The sequence below is a fragment of the Amblyraja radiata genome, chromosome 19, assembly GCF_010909765.2.
Source record: "Amblyraja radiata isolate CabotCenter1 chromosome 19, sAmbRad1.1.pri, whole genome shotgun sequence".
NCBI classification, from domain to species: Eukaryota; Metazoa; Chordata; class Chondrichthyes; order Rajiformes; family Rajidae; genus Amblyraja; species Amblyraja radiata.
In genome coordinates, this window is record NC_045974.1 from 34,238,986 (window position 1) to 34,261,588 (window position 22,603).

The following is a 22,603-nucleotide window of genomic DNA, read 5'->3' on the forward strand; positions in this document are numbered from 1 at the left end:
TCTAAAGTCCTATCAGCGGGATATTAATGGCCGCACTATTAGAAATAAACATGACACTAGTTCACCAGGATGCACTGGCCTTATATGCAAACCTGGAACCTCCCAAACCACTGATATAGAATGTGGAGGTATTCATTACTTGCTCCTTAGTTCAGCATGTACTGAACTGAACGTCATTCAGACAAGGAAGCAACAAATTGAAGCATTATTAAACTACGTATACACATTATAGATGTTATGGAGACATCCAATAAGAATCACAGAAATTCGTGTACTAAATATCCTTATCATAATCAGAGGTGGTTGCCACTTCATCTTAGGTTAATGGAACTTCGTACTTATATTCTTTCAGGATGGGAACTTTGTGTCATCTTCTGTATTGATTCTAGGGTACTATTTGGCAAGCATCGTATCAAGATATGCTGGCTAGATTACCAATTAGAGGTACCCACAGATGTGTTAAACTACAAGTCATCTGCGGTTCACTGCTAACACAGTTCACATGGCACTGACTTTGCTGGTAATATGGACAGCCTTAATGGAGACCTGGCAGGGAACTAACTATCCATCAGACTGTTAGTAGAATTGGCATAGGGACTGTGCCAGCCATATAATATCAGACATTATCTAATTACTGAACGCAGTCACGCGTCATTCAAACAATTTATGGGTCATTCTGACAGGCTAATGAAGTAACCGACTGACGCCACTATGGCGCTAGATGTGGGTACATTTGTTAGGCATGGTCATAACCTAACATTAACAGTGACCAGTTTTATGGACACCGGGAGTAGTATGTCAACTATGGGTAGAAACTTACCGACACCACGTGACTATCTGGCCAACTCTATTTGTAAATTGAATTGAATTCTTATTTTATTCAGACATTTAGGTCTGAACGAAATGATATTGCCTGCAGCCATATAAGAATAAACAACATATTATAAACAACGGTGGTAGAAGGCAGAACCATTCATCACCATCCATCATAGACCTAACTTACTGGTTCTTTCTAGCAACATGGAGAGTTACCCATGTTACTATCTATATTAACCTATTTATTGTACAATTGAAAGCACCTCTTGTACACCTAGGACTGACGGACCATAGGCGGAATCTTTTCAGCGGGTCGCAGACAGTCCACTCATTCAACAGTACTTGGTATTCTCTAGAAATAGGAAGTACGTTCATAACTATTATCACCCACAGATCTATAAACAGCCATCTGTTCTGGAATTCCTGGCAAGCCTCCATTACGATGAGAGGCTTAGTCATAGTACCACAATTGCGCCAGGAGTGCTCTGTCTACATACCTGTCGAAGGTACAGAGCGACATTCTGTGGGGACACACACACTGGTAACAAAACTCATTAAGGGCATGTTAAAATTAATCCCCAAGAACTAGGTACATTCATATATGGGATGTGAGTTTTGTACTGACCAAGTTAAGAAACTGGTCTCCAGCTACAGCTCTGTCATTACAGAAACTGACTATGTAAACAGTCATGCTGATGGCCTTGGTCACGGCGCAAAGAGTCCAGTCACTACAGAAACTAAGGCTGGACAACATGATGATTTCATCAGGGAATTAAACCTGTCACATCAATCAAAGGGTCAAACCGAACAGACAGGGGTCAGCAGGCCTAAAAACAAAGTACAGAGCCTATACGACAGATGGTCGTTGCTGTATTATAACTCATTTACTATCATACATGAAGTATGCTAGATCATCAGAGGGAAGAAATGTCACGTTTATCAGCTACTAATAGCCACTCAAAACAGTGACAGTCCAGATCATCTCTAAATGGCTAAGCTAGTCCTGACAAAGGCTGGAGTGGACTCTAAGGAGAAATTAAATCTTACTCCATCAGGGCTGCAGCTACATTGGCAGCTATGAAGCTGGACGTACCAATGGACAAAACCCTCAAGACAGTAGAATGGTCAACGGAGGAAACTATCCAACGACTTTATAACAAACCAGTTATTGAACCTGGAAGAATTGCAGAAACAATTTTAAGTTCTGCATATAATTCACCGCATAAATAGGGGCAATAATTGGAATTAATATTTTACAGTTGGGTTTCAATATCGTATTATGTTTAATGATGTTAACATCATTCTCCCCACAACCAAGGCAGTTGTGAAGCATGGACTCGTTCCACGGCATGAGGTCACAGAGCTTTGAAGTCTTCACGTAGTCACTCACGTGACTCCGAAGTAAAATAGTAAGATTAAACGAGAACTTACCAGTTTGAAGTTTGATCTGTATTTTATGAGGAGGAACGTTGAGGGAATACGTGCCATCCGTTCCCACCCTCGATTAGTCATCTTAAACTGGTATCTCTTTGATAATCTTACTATATTAGGTCATTATAGTGTTTCTGTGACCTCACACCGCTGCTTTGAAGGATGACACGCATGCGTCGTAAGCGGGGTTCTTCACGTATTCCCTCAACGTTCCTCCTCATAAAATACAGATCAAACTTCAAACTGGTAAGTTCTCGTTTAATCTTACTATTCTTGATGATAATATTGAAAACAACTTTCAGTACTTTCAAACAGTTCATCACAGAGACATAATTCTAATAATTCCATGCAAGTACCAAATGCTGGCAGAGAATTGTGGTTAAACGTAGATCCACCTAAACCAAAGGCAAATAGTTCACATGCTGCCACATCCTGCATGATTCCAACCAGAAGTGATTATATCTTTCCCCATAAACTGTTGCAATTCATATAGCAAAATGTGGGAGATGGCAACATGACCACCCCAGAGCACATTCCTGTCTCCTTGATCTAAGCCACAAAAAAAGTCTGACATAGATCCCCAAAATGTCAGGTTGGCAGACTTAAAATTCCTCACCAATTAGGGGCACCTTTCTCAGAAGCTAAATGTATCCCAGATGTCCTCAACCTTCATGTGGGAAGGCATTCCTATGTGGGCATGAAAGCCATTTTGAGCATCATTAAAGGGATAACAATTTCCAAACCTACAAAAATTGAGATAAAACCTATTGAAATAGATTCAGTGAGAAAGGGTTTTAGGAATTGCTTGAGCGCTGTTTCAAATGCATCGTAGATAAATATAGCAGACTGTTCCTCACTACGACATGTAAATAAATAAAACCCCAAGCTATGAATTAGTGATCTCACCTGAGATGGCAATCTACCCAATGCTTAAAGGAGTGGCACGGTTGCGCAGCAGGAGAGTTGTTGCTTTATAGCACCAGAGACCTGGGGTCAATCCTGACAATGGGTGCTGTCTGTCCAGAGTTTGAACATTCTCCCCGTGACTATGTGGGTTTTCCCTGGATGCTCTGGTTTCCTCACACGCTGCAAAGGCTGAAAATCCTGTTTTCCTGCTGTATCTCTAAACTAAACTAAACTAATAGCTACATCATTCTTCATTTATATTCAATAACGTTAATTTTTAAAAATCTACAGATATTCGAGGAGGGTGATTTCATGCTCACTCCATTGGTCCCGACCACGGGGAAAAATTTAGGGGGACTGACTGAACTTTGTGCCTTCCACCACAGTGATGAATGCTGTGGTGGATGTTTTGTGTTACATTCTTACCACTGCTGGCAAGTTCATTTCACTGCACTTCATTGTGTATGTGACGAATAAATCTGACTATTGACTATTGAGTATTGACTATTGGATCAAATTAAAAATATCAGTGGCCAGCCAACACTTGTGTGATAAATTCGACAAAGAGTTACTTTTAAGAGAGAATAGAATTAAAAACAATCTAAGGGTAAAACAAAATTCCCTTAATTTGTGCCCACAGTGGTCGAAAATGTGCTTACATTCATGAAATACTTATGAGCATGGGTCAAACAAACCTTCCATTATCAATCAACAGCTGATGCCATAGAATGGCAATCTTGATATTTGGGTGGAAAATATCATGAAAGTGTTTAAGAAGATTAATGTCAATGTTTTTTTTTGCAGCAACCTTTCATAAATTTAAACAATTATTCATCAAAATCTCAATATCTCAACTCCAGGGAGGAACAAAAGCAAACAGAGGACATGGTTTTAATAACAGTCTTATGATTTTCCATGACAAATGCTATTTAACACTTCATCTTGATGCCATTGTGTTGGTAAAAAGACTCCAATATACTGAAATACTCTACGCATCAGTCTGAAGAAGGGTTTCGGCCCGAAACGTCGCCTATTTCCTTCGCTCCATAGATGCTGCTGCACCCGCTGAGTTTCTCCAGCATTTTTGTGTACCACTAATCTATGTCATCCTGAAGCCGCGGCTGCGGAGCTCCTAGCCACGGGCTCGGCGTGGACTTACTATCTGGAGCCTGGGTTCCCTCGCCGGGGACAGCCAGAGAAGAGCTCTGACCGCCGTCCTGTGGCCTACAACATCCTGAAGCCGCGGTCTGCGGTAGAAAAGTGCCGATTCAGGACCTCCAAGCCGCGGAGTCTGTTCGACTGTCCCGATGAGAGGGCCTGTACATTGGACCGTCCGTAACGGCGACTGCGGAGGTTTATGATCCCGACCATGGGTGTACAATGGAGGAGGACTGACTGTACTTTGTGCCTTCCACCACAGAAGAATGCTGTGGTGGATGTTTGTGTTAAATGTTATTGTGTACTGTGTGTTCCTTTTTGATTGTACCACTGCTAGCAAATTCATTTCACTGCACATATGTGTATGTGATGAATAAAACATTGATTGATTAATAATTGATAAATATTTGACTAATTTCTAAGATTTCATTGAGAGGACGCAATCAATAGATTTCATTGATGTTTCAATGTTGAATACTATAATGATGGTACTTAATCTGAGTAAAATATCCTCTAGTAGCTTTGAATAATACGATAGCATATGACCAAGGTTAATTAGCAATTCTTGCTCATTTATTTTCAGCAATGTGCAGCCCAAGGAAATTTCCATTCAGATTTATACAATCAAAATTAATGTATCATTTCTAAGTTACTTTTTCAAAAATAGATCCATATACCTTGCTTAAAGATTCATTTAAGAAAAACACCACTTTAACTAAAACAACTTAAGAAATGGAACATTCCTTGAATATCTACATCTTAGCTTTAATTTGCTGCATGTTTAAAGTGGATATTATTAGCTGCTGATGAAAGATCAATTGTCACCAGAATTTGAATTCATGTCTCTTGCTGTTGGCTGATATTTCATCAAAATATTGGAATTCTAGATGTTTAAAGATTCATTTATTTTCCCTCACCATAGCATAAAATAACGTTAACACTGCATGGAAATGAGTAATCATTCACAGGGAGAAAACAGTTCATGAAGTTTCCTAATTAGAGAAGGCAATTAGGTTGACATTTATAGTTTCCTTATATATTTAGCTCAGTTGGTGACAAAAGGCAGCAAATGGTATCTTCAGATAGGTCTGAGAGCTCTGCATTGAACTCGCTTTGTGCTAATGTTGAAAAAGCAATGATTATGAATAAATGCAACGAGTTTCGATTGCAGAAATATTTTTTATATTGTTTGTAAACTATTATAAGAACAATTATTCTTTTTGATAGACATGCTTCCAGATTGCCAGAAAACAATATGAAATGCTGAGTGAAGTACCAACACCACTTACATGTCGTTTAGTTTGTTTCTAGATGAGCTTTTATGAACACAATGAACTGAATTTTGCAGTCAATTGATGAAGAAAGCAACAATTGTTGTTCATCACCTTGACTGCTGAACAAAAACCTATTGAGCAGAGATTTGCTGTTGTCATCAACAAAATAGAGAGACAACCCCAGATGAGATTTTTGCCTGACACATTTAGGCAGTCCAGCCATAGTTTGGTTTACAAATCTGAGATTGCCTCCTATGAAATGATGTCTCCATAACCCATTCCCTTCTTCAATCAGCACAGGTTAGCCCAAGGCATTGAGCACAATTAGCCCTCTGATGTAGCCACCACAAGATATATGAATGTACTGCTTAGATGCATTTATTTTTAATGAAAGCTTGTTACTACTCTACCTTAATTTGATTTCCTTCCTGCTCAATTGGTTGCCAACTCTGTTGCCAGGGGATCAAAAAGCATTCCGAGTTCTTTGATTCCCCGAGAAAGCAAAAGGTTTGCTGGATAGAAAAGACTAGAAAAGACTGGATAGAAACGGCATTTCGTTTGGACCTCAAGGGGTCCAAATGACAATAAATTGAATTGTATTGTATTGTATTGTATTGTATAGAAAAGACTATTCTTAAAGTCTCTGTGAATTAGACGATTTATTGTAATAGTTTCTGTGCTTTTTGCATTGTGAATAATGATGTATTAGTCAGCATCACCATTGTTATGGAGTAAATTGGACTGCCACTTCCAGTGCCCGATGATGACAAAACTCTGCTCAATAGATTTGCAGTCAGTTGTCAGAGCGATGAACAATAATTGCTGTTTCTTCATTGTTGACTGAAGAATGCAGGCCATGCACAAATGGAAACAAACCAAATGACATGTGGCTTGCTTTTTATATGTAACAGTTCCTTGGAAGAGGAGGTACTACATTTAGAGAAATAAAAACGCATTGAAACAACCAAAGTGACTCAGGAAAGAAAATTCAGAAGGAGGAAACTAGGAAAGAATGGACTGTTTTGCACAACGTTGGTCCCTCCTGTGCCAACAGAATTAAAAAATAAGATTGCCCTGTTACCATTGTGTACCTGAATTAAAAAAATTCCAATATGTCTTTCACCTATTGGTGACCGCTCTGGAAGGTTAGATAGCATGGGATCCAAGATCAGAGATAGCTGAATGGATGGAAAACTGGCTTCATGGAAGGAAGCCGAGGATGATGGTGGAAGGTTGTTTTTCGAACTGGAAGCCTATGACTAGTGACCTCAGGGTTCGACGCTGGGTCCATTGCTGTTTGTCATCTACAGGTACATCAATGATTTCGATGAGAACACACATGACATGATTAGCAAGTTTGCAGATGACACTAAAGTTGGTGGTAACATAGATAGTGAAGATGGTTGTCAAAAATAAATGCTTGCAGTAAGATCTGAATGGTTGGGTAGGTGGGCTGAGGAATGGTTGATGGAATTTAATACAGAGAAAGTGAGGTGTTGCATTTTGGGAAGTCTAACATGGGCAGGACCTACTCAGTGAATGGTAGGGCTCTGGGGAATGTTGTAGAGCAGAGGGATCTAGAAATGCAGGTACTTAGTTCCTTGAAAGTGATGTCACAGGTAGATAGGGTTGTCAAAAATGCTTTTGGCACATTGGCCTTCATCAAGCCGAGTTTTGTGTATAGATGTTGGAAAGTCATGCTACATATGACATATAATCATGAGAAGAATAGTTTGGGTGAACGTACTGAGTTTTTTGCCCAGAGTAGGGGAATTGAGGTCCAGAGGGCATATGTTTAAGGTGAGGTGGGGGGAAAGATGTAATGAGAACCTGACTGGTAACCTTTTTACACAAAGGGTAGTGGGTGTATGGAATAAGCTGCCAGAGGAAGTAGTTGAGACAGGTACTATCGCAACGTTTAAGAAACATATACTGATACTGTATATAGAGAGTAGACAAAAATGCTGGAGAAACTCAGCGGGTGAGGCAGCATCTATGGAGCGAAGGAAATAGGCGACGTTTCGGGTCGAGACCCTTCTTCAGATTGATGTGAGGGTGGAGGGGGCGGGAAGAAGAAAGGAAGAGGCAGAGACAGTGGGCTGAGGGAGAGCTGGGAGGGGGGGTGGGGGGGGGGAGGGGGGGAGAAGGAGAAAGCAGGGACTACCTGAAATTGGAGAAGTCAATGTTCATATCGCTGGGGTATAAACTGCCCAAGCGAAATATCAGGTGCTGCTCCTCCAATTTACGGTGGGCCTCACTCTGGTCATGGAGGAGGCCCAGGATAGAAAGGCCGGATTCGGAATGGGAGGGGGAGTTGAAGTGCTGAGTCACTGGAAGATCAGGCTGGTTATTGCAAACCGAGTGGAGGTGTTGGGCGAAGCGATCGCCAAGCCTACGCTTGGTCTCACCGATGTAGAGCAGCTGACACCTAGAGCAGCGGATGCAATAGATGAGGTTGGAGGAGGTGCAGGTGAACCTCTGCCACGCCTAGAAAGACTGCTTGCATCCTTGAATGGAGTCAAGGGGGCAGGTAAAGCGACAAGTGTCACACTTCCTGTGGTTGCACGGGAAAATGCGAGGAGAGGGGGTGGTTTGGGTGGGAAGGGACAAATTAACCAGGGAGTTACGAAGGAAGCGGTCTCTGTGGCAAGTCAAAAGAGGAGGAGATGGGAAGATGTGGCCAATGGTGGAGTCCCGTTGGAGGTGGCGGTATGAACATTGACTTATCCAATTTCAGGTAGTCCCTGCTTTCTCCTTCTTTCCCCTCCCCGGCTCTCCCTCAGGCGACTGTTTCCGCCTCTTCCTTTCTTCTTCCTGCCCCCGCCCTCACATCAGTCCGAAGAAGGGTCTTGACCCGAAACGTCACATATTTCCTTCGCTCTATAGATGCTGCCTCACCCGCTGAGTTTCTCCAACATTTTTGTCTACCTTTGATTTTCCAACATCTGCAGTTCCTTCTTACACTGTATATAGAGAGGATAGGTTTTAAGGGATATGGGCCAAACTCAGGCAGGTGGGAATACTGTGGATTGGGCATGTTGGTCGGCGTGGGCAGTTTCCCACTGTATGACTATGATTCTATGATGACAAGCAGAGTATTATTTCCAATTCTTTCATAACATGCCTGAACAATTATGAAACTGTTATCCATATTCAGGTGTATAAAGTTGAAGATCTGGAATCAAAACGACCCAACGGTTGCAAACCTATTTGCTGCCTATCAGAGAAAAACCAGAGTGAGTTTGCAACAACAACTACCAAAACGCAGCACCTGGCTTCGATTTCTCTACAAGAAAAATCAGTAAACTGAAATTGGCGCATATATGCTTTGATTGCAAAGAAGTCGGCAATTCTTATTGAAGGACTTTCTTCACAAAATTAAAAGTGGGCCACTGAAAATGAAAGGCCTAGGGACATGTGATAATGACCAATTTTTGAATGTAGAGTTCCAAGAAGCAGATTCCACCAAAGTAGGCATTGCACTAGATTTTAAAATTCGAGCCAACTCCATCTAATTTGTATCCTTATTGCGAACCAAATCAGAAAGAGGTCAACTTAAGAGACAGGCCTACACTCTAAAAGTAGACACAAAATGCTGGAGTAACTCAGCGGGACAGTCAGCATCTCTCAAGAGAAGGAATGGGTGACATTTTTGGGATCGAGACGCTTCTTCGGGCATTCCCTCTCTCTCCGTCCCTCCCCCAGCACACCAGCTTCTCATTTTCACCCAACAAACAGCTAACAATGCCTGTGTCCTTTATCATCATTATTTTTTTCCATATTCATTGTTCTTTATCTCACTACATTATCGTCTATATCTCTCGTTTTCCTTATCTCTAACCAGTCTGAAGAAGGGTCGCAACCCAAAAAGTCACCCATTCCTTCGCTCCAGAGATGCTGCCTGTCCCGCTGAGTTACTCCATCATTTTGTGTCTGCCTTCGATTTAAGCCAGCGCCTGCAGTTCCTTCCTGCACATAGCATCCGCATATATGGTGCAACCTCAGAGACGTATTTACACCTCTAATATGATTTAATTGCCTGATGTCTGCCATTAAATTATGCAAGATATTTTGGAAGATATATGGAAGATAGTACAGGTGTCAGGAGTTATGGGGAGAAGGCAGGAGAATGGGGTTAGGAGGGAGAGAGATAGATCAGCCAAGATTGAATGGTGGAGTAGACTTGATGGGCCGAATGGCCTATTTCTGCACCTATTACTTATGACCTGATTTTATAGAGGCCATTATCACCTAACTTGCCCTTTCTATTGGAGTAATTTTTCCACAGTGTATTTATGGCTGAACATCCACTGCAGTGTCCAAGATGTCACCTTGAGGTGGAACATAAAATCGGTCTGCATGGAGCGAAAGACACCTTAAATGTAAAGCAATTGGTAGTTATGGACTGACCATAAAGTCCCAATTGCCAATTACATTGGTGTCAAATTTATTTAATCACTGGAGGGATTGCAAGTGAACCTGAAGAAACATTAACTTCAAGTTAATACTGAAACTATGAAGAGAACCTCTGAAACACCGTAAGCAGACCTTCTGGGACCAACATTCAAACATCAATTCATCGCATGATTTTGTTGGGGGGGTCTTCACCTAAGAAGAATTATATATATTATATATGATTGCTTTCGAGAAAGGTATGATCAGTCTTGCATATATACTGAGGAGCTCCTCTGCATCTTGAAGAAACGGAGAATGTGATTCCGGGCGTAGTGGTTTTGGCAGCTACAAGAGAGGAAGATAAGGAAGATGAATGGGTTTCATCTTCTTCCAGGAGGATACAGAAAATTCCCCTTCTGGTTTGCATTGTCAGGGCGGTGGGGACTCTTGTACTCCGTATCTTCAAATTTTGTAAAATGTTAGTTGTGCCTGCTAGAAAAATCCATGCCGCTTGCGAGAGTTGGGGTAAGGACCAAGGCCATTCTGCTCAGGAGAAATTGCAACAGAACAACCATTGAGTGAAGAATGTGCAGATTTCTGCTTCAGCATGTCCAGCCCAGTACTAATTACAGCAATGAGTGAAAGGGAACAAAGGCGTGAAAGGGAACAAATAAACAAACCTGTGACTGTCAAGTTTAGCTTTGCAACACACATTTTTATGAGAATCAAATGTGTTGAACCATTTTGAATATAGCATCCAATATACATACACACGCTTTACAGGAACACGGTGGGATAAGGCAGAAGGTGGGATGTTTTTGAAGGCTGGGCAATGAAGCTCACTGAAAACTGGGTAAAACTGGGCAATACCAATGTCAGCCACCTGTCGCAAGCTAAAAGTGAACTAAAGTGAGCCAATGCCTGGATACTGCAGAGTAACCATCACACAGGATGGCAATTTATCATTATACATCAATGGCAAAAAAATGGAACAGTGCACGACTTGTGTGGCACACAGTACTCCAGAACACAACGTGGCAAAAAACATTTACTTCATTCTAAGTACTCACAGTGCACGCAGAGTACAGGCAACAGGGAGAAAACATAGAACATAGAACAGTACACTAAAGTAATAGCTCCTTTGGCCCATGATGTTTGTGCCAAAGATGATGCCAAGCTAAACTGATCTCATCGGCTTGTACATGATCCATATCCCTCTATTCCTTCCACTTCCATGTGCCTATCTAAAAATATCTTAAACACCACTATCACATCTGCCTCCACCATTACCCCAGGCAATGTGTTCCAGGCCCCCACCACTCTCTGTGTAAAAAAACGCCCTCACATCTCCATTAAACATTCCCCCTCTCACCTAATAGCAATGCCCTCCAGTGTTGGACATTTCCACCCTGGAAAAGGGATTCCGACCACCCTATCTATGAAAAGTAAGTAAAGACGAGTTTGAAAATAATGTCTGCTTTGGATCAGAGAGCATCTTCCCGAGGACAATTATCTGTCAAATTAGCCAAGTTGTAATAAAGAGAGTTTGTTCTGAAGGTGAGCTGTGTGATTTCTTTGCTTCTGCAGATTGGTTGCTGTGAGCAGGGTCCACCGGGGATGGTGGATCATCATTGCTCTGTGATTACAGAATGTGTAAAAAGTAGAACTTAAAGGAGAGGAAGCCAGGTGACTGGAAAGAAAAAACACAGCTAGCGTAACTGAAACAAAGCAGTATTGCTGCACTTATTCCTATCCGAGGAGAATTGGGAGGCTGTAATGAGGGAGGGAGAGAATCATTAGGTCCGCAAGCATAGAAAATCCCGTAGGGGATATCAGGAATCTACTGGAAGATTCCAGAGGGTACAGATAATGGAGCATTCCACATTCCAGAAACATCCAGTGTAGACAATATGCCTATATCGTGGATCTCAAGCCACTAGACGTTGCCTTCTCTTAACAATAGAGAATTCAACACTTTGGTATCTAAAAAGTTTCAGAAATGATAAATCTAGCAGTAAAATTTTAAAATCGCCGATGGTTCCCAAGTGGGATTTTACATTTTTAGATACCAAAGGAATCAAGAAAAAACACAAATAATGCCTTACTGTTGATGAAATGCAGTGAGCAAACTCGATAATTCCCAATATTTTCAATCTTGATATCTGCACAGCCAATGTTCGCCAACTACTTTAGCTGTTGTTGTCCCTTCAGCTCTCGCTTCTCTCTACCATCATTTCTCCACACTTTTGGAATTCTGAAGTAGGATAAATGTCTCTCACAGTTACCCCGATTTCCACAATTTCCTTGAGTATTAGAAAGGCGCTATATAAATCCCATCCATTATTATTATTATTATTAATTATTTACAGCTCAAAAATTAACCATTTCGGCATTTTTTAACAGGTAAGAAAGTACGTGTTTCGTGTATTAACAGTGTTTGCGGTAGGCTGCCAAGTCCTCCACATGGATTGAGCTGCTCCGTGCGTCACGCCCTTTGACCCGATTACCTTACTGATCTTCTGCTTAGCTACGAACCACCCAGACCTCTCAGATCGTCTGGGACAGGTCTGCTCTATGTCCCCAGAGTCAGAACTAAACATGGAGAGGCAGCATTTAGTTTTTATGCACCACATATCTGGAACAAACTCCCAGAAAACTGCAGGTCTGCTGCAACTCTCAGCTCTTTTAAATCTAGACTGAAGACTTTTCTGTTTGCCGCTGCCTTTCAGTAAACAATACAATTTATTAATTACCTATACTGCACTGTAACTTCTATTCCTGGTTTTATTCTATTTTAAATATTTTATTTGATTGCTTTTAATTTTGTAATTATTTTATCTGAATAATCTAATAATCGTTTTACATCTAAATGTCATTTCATATGTGTTTCTTTCCAATGCTTGTAATGTTTTATGTAAAGCACTTTGAATTACCTTGTTGTTGAAAGGTGCTATACAAATAAACTTGCCTTGCCTTGCCTTATGTGCAACCCCCCTATTACCTCCATGGTCGGCAGCAGGAGGCGCTGAGACATGAAGGCAGTCGGCAGAGGAGAGGGACGCGGGTCACGGACAGGTTTCCTGGATTGAGGACGCTCCAGGTGGACTTTGAACTGTTTGTGTTTTCTGTTTTCTTTAGTTTAAACGGCACCAAAACTGTGGCGACTGTGCAGCTGTGGTTGTGCAAAAGATTTTCACCGTGCTGTGCGTCAGGTACGTGACAATAAAGATCCTTTGAACCATTGAGTTTCTGAATATTCACTACAGCCAGAGTAAGAGACGAGGGCTGACTTTAAGTAGCACAATCTACCCTCTTGATACATTGGTCCCTTAGCCACAACACTCATCAATGTAGTGTAGTTGATGCTGATTACACACAGTAAACTCACGATTATACAGATGGCATGACAGTGACTGCTGTCTATACTGCAGCAAATGACCACAGGTAATTGTACAACATTGCACCCGTGGTCTTTTTTGGGAGGCTTTCCAACCTCACTGTCTGTATTTTATTAGCATGTCACCAATGTTGAGCCTATTTTGGCCGAAATAACTAACAGATTGCACATAAGCACTAGTGAACAAAATGTGGATTATTTTTCCATGTATCAAGAGTCTTTTGCAAGTCAAAGAAATTTTAGGAGACACCAGAGATCTTGTTTTTCCATCTTGTAGCTTGTCTTATGGTGCCTTGATCTTGCAAGAGTCATTAAACACTATGTAATTAATGGTCAGCCCGCATAAATGGAAGGCTTGTAGATAAAATGATTCACAATTTTTGCGAGCAACAATAGATTAGAGAAGCGGATTGAATATAAATTGCCTCGAGCCGGGGGTTTTCCCCAAACAATGATGAAATATGAGTTCCAGATTAAAATTGACACGAGCCTCCAGCTCCAGCTCCCAAGAGCTTCACCTTTCATTGAATCGCGAACATTGGCATTGAATAGAAAGAGCTTGCCTCCCTCTGCGGTCCACTGTTACAGATGATGAGGGAACGTGAGCATGATGATGTTCTAAACCCTTCAGAGCCAGACCTCTGATGCGGTGCAGTATAAACACAGCTGTCCGAGGACCTGACATGGTGTGAAGTTTATCAAGATCCTGTGAAGAGATTCTATTTCACTTTTGCATAGTTGGCTTTCATTAACTGCACCATCCAACCACTACCATATCAACTGACATTAGAAACCTCTCATCTTAGATAAGGAACAAAGTGTAACTTAGACATATATAAGCATTATTTGCTTTTATTTGTACTGACCAAAGGCAACAAATATTTCCAAGTCTAGGAATATTTTAAAAGCATGCCATGTATGGCAGTTCGTCTATATAAAAATGAAAACCTTCTGACCTATTATTTTTTGCATTATGTGCATAATGGTCCTGTCCCACTTGCCGATTTTTTAAGCAACTGCCGGCGACTGTCATAGTCATAGCGGGTCGCCGAAAACCAGCGACAACCTACGTCATTCTGGCGACAACCTATGACAGCACCTACGTCAGGAGAAGTCAAGCTACGCTCATGGGCGTCAAACTCACTGTCGCCAAAAAAATTTCAACATGTTTAAAATTTAGCGGCAGCCAGAAAGATGCTACGACTCTTTGCGCAATTGAAGAGACTACTCCCGGCGACCACCGGCAAACATGTGGTGACAAACTAGTCGCCAATAGTTGCCTAAAATATCGCCTAAGTGGGACAGGCTCATAAGACTCCAAAAGCAAACAAGTGTTTGGAGTTAAGGGCCTGTCCTACTTGGGTGTCATTTGCGTGTCATTTACGCAACATCATTTATGCGTAACGACGCACAACACTTTGCGTCGTGGCGAGCAAGTGATGCACGTGAGAATAGTTTTTCTCTGCTGAGTTACTCCAGCATTTTGTGTCTATCTTCGGTGTAAACCAGCATCTACAGTTCCTCCCTACACAAGTGTTTCGAGTTTCCAAGCCATCCTTGTGATATCACTGAAAATTCAGTCATGTCATAATGGCAAATGAATACTGATTCACATCAAGGGAATCGATTGAAATTACATTTTCCTTTGTTATTTTCTTTTAATTTCTTCATCCAACTACATCTCACATGTTATGATTAACTCAGTTTAAATAGCCAATGCACACAATATATTTTGGTCTCTAGTATATTAGTCCATTGGGTGAGAACCCTTTGGCTGAGCATCCAATAACAACATTTTATGGAAAACCTTTATTGTAAATGTTACTGAAATATATCCATGGAGGTTAGGCATGAGTTCTTGTCAATAACACCATTCTTTAAGAAATGTGCTGAAGGATGAAAAAGCAAATTATTTACAATTTTACTGGAAATTTGAAGTAAAACAGAAAATGGCAAAAAATACTCAGAACATCAGGCAGCATCTGTGGAGAGAGAAAGGAAGAGTTAATATTAAAGGTCAAAATGCTTCATTCAAACTAGTGGTTATTGATCCAGGATGTGGCTATAAGAATCTATTGACAGAGAGTAATCCATTTTGAAGACAAACCTCTTTGAGGTAGAAATTTGAATTAAAGGTAGGAAGCTTGGTCTGGCTTTCTATTGACTCTATCAACTGCAGCATTCGTTAGAGGTTTAAGAATCAAATTTTCAGTGAACCTACAACCTAATCAATGGAGGAGATTACTTGCGATTTTAAAGGATTGCAGCTACTGCCTTTGACAACTGTATTGTCTGCACATTTCTGACCAGGTAACACATGTGGATATGCACAGTGCACACAGAGTTGAATAAACCAATTCAGATTCAGATTCAGATTCACTTATTGGCATATGCACTAGAGTACAATGAAATTCCTTGTTCACCTGAAGGTCAAAGAATAAACTGCATACCTACATTAAATATAAATGTAAAACATATATACAATGACAAGTACAAAACAGCAGAGTGGTGCAAGATTATCGTGCAGTCTGAGTAGTGTAAAACATATTAAAGTGTATATTCTAACAGTGTATATGTCTAATAGTGTTTCTCTGCATGTCCTGCATTGCTCAGGTCCAAAGGACCACATACCACACACATATATACATCACAGATCGACATTGAGAGGATCAACAAAAAAGGAGAAGGTGTAAGTAAACTAAGATGAGTATGACAACAGGACACAAAGTGATGGAGTACCTCAGCAGGGTCAGGCAGCAACCTTGGAGAACAAGGAAGTGGGTTGTTTTGGGTTGAGACCTTCCTACTTAAGTGCTCCAGGGATGCTTCCTGATCCATCGAGTTACTCCTGTGTCATTTTGTGTCATTTTGTGTATTAACCAGCATCTGCAGTTCTTTGTTTCTATAAGATAAGTATGTATTTGAGCCTGTTGATTATGAGTGATTCATTCGTGGGCTGTTTTTAGAACTCCATGGATATTTATTATTAAGATAGACACAGAAAGCTGGAATAGCTCAGCGGGACATGCAGCATCTCTGGAGAGATTTTAACATTGGCCTTATGCCAGGTTTATTGTGGGTGGGCAGACATAACCTGGCTATAATGGAAGTCGGTGCAGACAATCAGAGCAAATATAGAACACTTGGAAATGATATACAATAGCAAATAAGTAGAAATAGATGGTGATGAGGAATATGTACCTACACAAAACAATGCTGCACAGAAGCAATGAAAGCCATCTTTTGAATTGTAAAATGCTATTACATGGTACTATAAGTAACATTTTTTAACACAAAAAGCAAAAAGTGAAATGTTTAGCAAAGCAGCACAGAATTGCGAGGGTGATTTCAATCCTAAACCATCAGAGATTGTGCAGAGCTGCAAATTGAGACAAAGACTCAAAAGATAGCTAAGACATTCAGTGGGAATTTGTCTCAGTAAATGGGCCCATCTCAGCAATACAACTGTGAAACCTTCTTAAAATGTACACACAGAACAACTTGGTTTTGTGGTTTAATTGATGATTGAATTCAGTCTAAATATTAATTTGTCCTGGTGTACAAAATCATCATTTCTATGGAAGTGCATTGACCAGCTGCTTTCCAACAACCATTTCTTAACCATTTCTTAAACCAACCTGCACAACCCTACCGTGTAGGAAGGAACTGCAGATGCTGCTTTAAACTGAATTTAGACACAAGATGCTGGAGTAACTCAATGGGACAGGCAGCATATCTGGAGAGGAGGAATGGGTGACGTATCGGGTCAAGACTGAAGAAATGTCACTCATTCCTTCTCTCCAGAGATGTTCCTTATCCCGCTGAGTTACTCCAGCATTTTGGTGTCTATCTGGACAACCCAAATCCACTCTCAGCAACGGAATACTGCAGACCACCCCTTGCATGGCCATGAACCTGTTTTCTTACAGTGTTGCACTAATGTCTTGGTTTTACACAATCTTTTTTCACTGTCTCATGTAAGTTATGTATAATTAATGATTTTGTGTGTTGGCTTCACCTATGTGCCTGAGTTGCTTGATCTGCAAGCAAGATTCTCATTGTATGTCAAGTCTTCTAATGTTTTGCAGTTTCCCCGCTTGAAAGGGATTTAATTTATCTACCCCGAAATGATGAACTGGATTCACTCAGACCAAACACTTCTTTTCCACCTTTTATTTTCTCCTTCTTTTATTTTGGCAGATTAGTTTTTATCAGTTTAGGTCTTTATCAGTTTTGGTCTTTAACAGTTTTGGTCTTTAACAGTTTTGGTCTTTAACAGCTTTAGTCTTTAACAGACACCACCAATATCAACACGTTAGCCAGACAAGTTTCTCAGCTTTTAAATGGTTAAACAGAGTCTCTTGGGCTGCAGTCTTCGACTCAGTCCATTTAGAGTTCAGTCCTTACCGGCTGCCAATCGGGTCTGTAGAATCAGTCCTGCTTGCCTTTTCTGGCTCTCGCGGCAGTCTTTTCGGACAGTCTTTTTGATTTACTCCTCGCAAGTTTCTTGTCTCTCCTTCACTGGCTTCTGGTGCTCTGTGCCCTTTTGACCCCCAGGCAGAACTCGGCAGGCTGGGGTTCCGCCCACTTCAATCACTGTCTCGTGATTTCAATTGTAGCATTTCTCTGCTCGCAAGTTTCTTGCATTTCAGTTTGACTTGACATTGTATTTGTACTTTACCATACTCGTGCACATGACAATACATGACTTGACGTGACAATTTTGTTCAAGGGAAATATGAGTGAGGTTTGCTCCCAATGTTGGGGGAGTCCAGAACCAGGGGCAGTTTAAGAATAAGGGGTAAGCCATTTAGAATGGAGATGAGGAAACACTTTTTCACACAGAGAGTTGTGAGTCTGTGGAATTCTCCGCCTCAGAGGGCGGTGGAGGTGTGTTCTCTGGATACTTTCAAGAGAGAGCTAGATAGGGCTCTTAAAGATAGCGGAGTCAGGAGATATGGGGAGAAAACAGGAACGGGGTACTGATTAGGGATGATCAGCCATGATCACAATGAATGGCAGTGCTGGCTCGAAGGGCCGCAAGGCCTACTCCTGCACCTGTTGTCTATTGTCTATTGTCTATTTATAGCCATAAAGGCTAAAGTTTCAAAATAGAAACCAAAGCAAGTGGATGAGGCATGAGTAGATTGCGCTCCAGATGAAGATGATTACACTAATTGACCAACATTAAAGAATAAGGAACATGATTCAGAAACTTGAAGCCAAACCAGAAATATGTTCTGTATCATTGTTTCCAATTCACACTTTGATGTATTGTTAATAAATTACTTAGAAATATTCAAAAATGCCCCAGGTGTAACAAAAGCCAGTGTATCTCGATTTAAAATAGCAAGATGTGTTAACTGTTAAAAAAAACACACCTCCTCAATATATAAGTTTAAAGCAAAGAATTATGAATTATAGATGAACACAATTCTAGAAATGTGCTTTTTTCACAAAGCTGATTGTTTGCATCAAGAGCCACACAGAGGGTGTCGGCACAGTGCTTGAACCCAACGTGAACAGTGCACAATTGGTTTAATTACCATTTGTACCAGCAGTGGCTGGTGTAGAAACAGAATTATTTCAAGACAGATCTATGGTTAAACGATCATTGGCAAAACATCAGTCTGCTCAGTTAAGACCAATGATTCATAAATATATTATTTTGTCAAGTACGACTGAAGGAGAGAACAATGAAGATGAAAACATATTCAGACAAAATATTGAATATTTTGCACCAGCTGAGTGGTCACAATTGTTAATGAAATGCACTGTCAATGGTTGAAGTTAATTACACTAATTGACCAACGTTGATGGGCAAATTTGGCTCAGTAAATTGATGCTAGCCCAGAGAGAGATGTTCTCCATCATTGCTTCAAACTTACACTTGGATGTATTGTTAATAAAGTACTTAGAAATATTCAAAAATACCCAGGGGTGTTGTTCAGGTTATAATGCTCATACATTAACCAAAATAATTACAAATCAATCCATTGTAGGTCTCAAACTTTCTCAGATGCATTGAAGGACCAGGTGATGGAAGTGCTCGGAAAGTTAGAACAATGTGGAATTGGAGTTAACACAAACCCAGGGTGACTGGGCAATATCAATTATAAGAGTTCCTAAAGTGGATGAAACTGCTTGACTGTGCTGATTACCAGGTGAAGCTAGGGGCAGCTCTGTGGTACAGCTGGTAAAGTTCCTGTCTCACACCTCCAGTGATGGGGATTCAATCCCGACTTTGGGTTCGGAGTGGAGTTTGCATCCGTAAATAATTTGCATGTATGAATCTCTGTTAACTTTCCCAAAAGAGGAAAGCAGGACAATGGAAGCATATATGAGGCATAAGTACAAGGCACATGTGCACTGCAGTCAGCGAGTTGAATTGCACAGTTCTCTATGTCTCGTGTTTCTCCATTTTACTCTGTGTTGCTCAGAATAGAAGTGTGCACCAGCATAACCATAACAACGACTTCACAAAACATACTAAACAGTTGAGTTAATGTGGCTGTGTTAAAATCAGAATGCAACTTTGCAACAAGCTTGTGTATTTTACTACATTTGGTTAGGCTTCAATTGTAATTGTTAATTGTATCAGCAAAACTATTATTTAGATAGAATCTCTCTTGTCCTCTCTTGCTGCAAAATGGTGTGCCCAGTATTAAGTCATTTGAAAGAAGAAAACCAAGATTCTTGATTTTGCAGATTGGGCAGGATGTGAAAAACTTCACTCTTGGCTAATCAGATTATGGTTCGTCAAAGCATTAAATAAGGGTTTTACTCTTCAGCCAGAAACACTTTTTTTTAATGTGTTGTGTTACAATTGTACACAGTGTCTTTGATTTGGTTTTATCATTGATTTCAATGGAAAGTAAAATTGGGCAAACAAATGAGTAACTGATCTGATCCTTGCTGGGCGGTCTGGTTATGTTAAAATATGGTTTATGTAATCACCATCTGCTCAGAAACAATGTAAGCTGCATGTTTGCAGGAGAGAAGTAATGCGATTTTGGTATCATACTTAAGGGGCTGTCCCACTTGGACGACCTAACTGGCGAGTTTAGAAGGGTTTAGGAGAGTTTGAAAAAATGTCATATTGAAGACCTCCTTCGACTATGTAGAAGACCTCCTTCGACCTCCTTCGACTATGTTGAAGATGAGTTTCGACTAGCTACGACTAGCTACGGGAAAATTGGACTGAACAGTGGAGAGTGAAGACGACCTCCTTCGATCTCCTTCGACCTCCCTTCGACTATGATGAAGACTATCTACGACTACCTTCGACTACCTTCGATTACCTACGACTAACATGCCGACCTACTATGACCTACTATGAGTAAACCTACGAGTAAAAAAAGTATCGATTTTTTCCATGGCGACCTTTTTTTACTCACGGGCATTTTTCAACGTTGAAAAAAACGCCACGTCCTAGCTGAGGCCTCGAGTACACAGGAACTACTTTCGAGCATGAAGGAGAGTTACAAAGACCTCCTACGACCTTGTGTCGACCATGCTGCGAGTATGAGTCGAGGGTAAACTCGCCAGAACTCGCGGATTAGGTCGCCCAAGTGGGACAGGCCCTTAAATATCCTAGAAGTAGAAGTAGAGGAAAATTGACAAAAATATTAAAAGCGATCATTAACCATGGCAGAAGTGAAAAAGTGAATGTAGTTGAAATTCTGTCAGAGCAATTGCTCGATAGATATCCCATGCAACATTGTTTTAACCTGTTGAGAATACGATAACCTGTCTCTTCTCATTATTCACATCATAGATGAAAGCCATGGGTGAGCTCGTGTTCAGACCAGCCCCTCACCCACATTTACTCCCTGCACTTTTTCCTAAGACCACAATTACTACTTGCACTCTGTGAAATTTGCAATGCAGCAGAAGGCTTGACGGCCATTGCATCCTGTAAGGCAAGGTGCGTCATGAGCAATGACTGGGTCCACGCGCTGTGGTCCAAATCCCTGCTGCTATCAATTAACAATTAATCTTAACATTTTAAACTACCAGAAGTTGGTTAAAACCAATATATTATCTACAATGAATAAAAACAAACTACTTACTTCTCAATAAAGGGCACTGTGGGATGGTGCTTCATGTGCTATCCATAGCTGTTGTATAGCTGTTTTGTCAGATACAAAGTGCATTCAGTATCACAGCTCAGAAAATTTGAGCTCTGTGCCTGCAGTGACACCAGCTGTAGTGCAGAAGGTGAGATGCCCCAAGTTCATTCTCTCTCCTACATTGCAAGGTGCAAAATATGAAAGTTAATGATGAGCTGAGCCTTGATTAAAATGCCACTGATGTTTCACTACAGAACTACTATGTAAAAATGTGTTCGTCTGCTGCAAAACGAAGGAACTAGTTTTGACTTCAGGAAGCATGGTGGAGCACGTGCCCCTGCATCAGCATCAATGGTACCAAATTGGAAATGGTTTAGAGCTTCAAGTTCCTTGGCGTTAATATTACCGATGATTTTTCATGAACCATCCATGCTAATGCAACAACCAAGAAGGTACACCAACATCTCAACTTACTGAAGAGTCTGAGGAAAATTGGGATGTCTGAAATGGCTCATTCTATGCAGCATAGAATGTATACCGACAGATTGCATCTCAACTTGGTTTGGGGACAGCTCTGCCCAAGCCCACAAGAAATTGCAGAGACTTATAGATGTAGTCCATCACTCAGAGCTGACTTCCCACCATTGACTCCATCTACACTTCACGCTGCCTCGGAAAAGCAGTTAACATAATCAAAGACTAGTCACACAATGTATTCATCTTCCTGCTCCCATAGGACAGAAAATACTGAAGCTTGAAAGCAAGGGTCTCGATCCCGAAACATAACCCATTCCTTCTCTCCAGAAATGCTGCCTGTCCCGCTGAGTTACTCCAGCATCTATCTTTTTTAGTTAGCTGCCACAGAGCTGGTTGTTCTGTAGGATGGAGAATGGTGGTTCTATAGGATGCACAGGACACGTTGTCTGAAGCTGCCTGGAACTGAAGTGTCAGCAAATCTGACTTTCCACTCTACCACTGACTCACCACTGACCCCAGTGGAGGAACACTATTGTAATTGAGAGAAGGGCCAGACACACTTTGCACACATCCCTCAGCTTCACATTTAGGATTGGCATATGAATAGTAATCTTATTTATTTAAATAGGATTATACTGTGTCAGAAATTGCAAATTAAGTGCTTGGCATACTTTATT

General features: G+C 40.9%; 1 long non-coding RNA gene across 1 annotated transcript; it reads right to left on the reverse strand.

Annotated features, from left to right (window-relative positions):
• Positions 1–11,105: 11,105 nt before the first annotated feature.
• Positions 11,106–22,053, reverse strand: LOC116984230. The gene is made up of 3 exons (XR_004414936.1): positions 22,007–22,053; positions 13,131–13,135; positions 11,106–11,116 (listed from the first exon to the last, which is right to left on the reverse strand). It is a non-coding gene; the product is annotated as an uncharacterized LOC116984230 (long non-coding RNA).
• Between the last annotated feature and the right edge of the window lie 550 nt (positions 22,054–22,603).